Source organism: Sorex araneus, chromosome X, assembly GCF_027595985.1.
Source record: "Sorex araneus isolate mSorAra2 chromosome X, mSorAra2.pri, whole genome shotgun sequence".
NCBI lineage: Eukaryota > Metazoa > Chordata > Mammalia > Eulipotyphla > Soricidae > Sorex > Sorex araneus.
The window spans coordinates 272,913,662-272,914,842 of NC_073313.1; positions in this window are offsets into that span (position 1 = coordinate 272,913,662).

A 1,181-nucleotide genomic window follows, 5' to 3' on the forward strand; every position below is an offset into this window, starting at 1 on the left:
TAATATTCCATTGTATAGATGTATCAATGTTTCTTTAACCAGTCTTCTGTTCTTGGGCACTCAGGTTGTTTCCAGACTCTGGCTATTGTGAACAGTGCTGCAGTGAACATACAGGTGCAGATGTCATTTTTCTGTGCTTCTTTGCACTCTCAGGGTATATTTGCAGAAGTGGTATTGCTGGATAATAGGGAAGCTCGATTTCTAGTTTTTTGAGGAATGCTGATATTATTTTCCCAAAAGGCTGGACCAGTGGGCACTCCCACCAACAATAAGTGAGAGTTCCTTTCTCTCCGCATCTGCACCAGCACTGGCTGTTCTGGTTCTTTTTGATTGTGTGCCAGTTTCTGTGGTATAAGATGATATCTCATTGTTGTTTTGATTTGCATCTCTCTGATAATTAGTGATGTAGAGCATATTTCCATGTGCCTTTTGGCCATTTGTATTTCTTTTTTGAGGGAGCTTCTGTTCATTTCTTCTCCCAATTTTTGATGGGGTTGGAAGTTCTCTTGTACAATACTACTAGTGTTTTGTATATCCTAGATATTATGCCCTTATCACATGGGCATTTGGTAAATATTCTTTCCCATTCTATGGGATGTCTCTTTATTTTGGTCACTGTTTCTTTTGAGGTGCAGAGCTTTCTAGTTTAAGGTAATCCCATTGGTTTATGTTTGTTTCTACTTGCTTGGTCAGTGGTGTTTCATCCTTAAAGATGCTTTTATCTTCAATATCATGGAGAGTTCTGCCTAAATTTTCCTCCAGGTACCTCATGGATTCAGGCCTGATATTGGGTCTTTAATCCACTTTGATCTGACTTTTGTGCCTGGCATTAGACAGGGTCAAAGTTCATTTCTTTTGCAGGCGCGGTCCGTTTTTCTTTTTTTTTTTTTTAATTTTATTTATTTTTAATTAGAGAATCACCGTGAGGGTACAGTTACAGATTTATACACTTTTGTGCTTATACTTCCCTCATACAAAGTTCGGGAACCCATCCCTTCACCAGTGCCCATTCTCCACCACCCGTAAACCCAGCGTCCCTCCCACCCTCCCCAATCCCATCTCCCCCCCACCCCACCCTGCCACTGTGGCAAGGCATTCCCTTCTGTTCTCTCTCTCTAATTAGCTGTTGTGGTTTGCAATAAAGGTGTTCAGTGGCCGCTGTGCTCAGTCTCTAGCCCTCA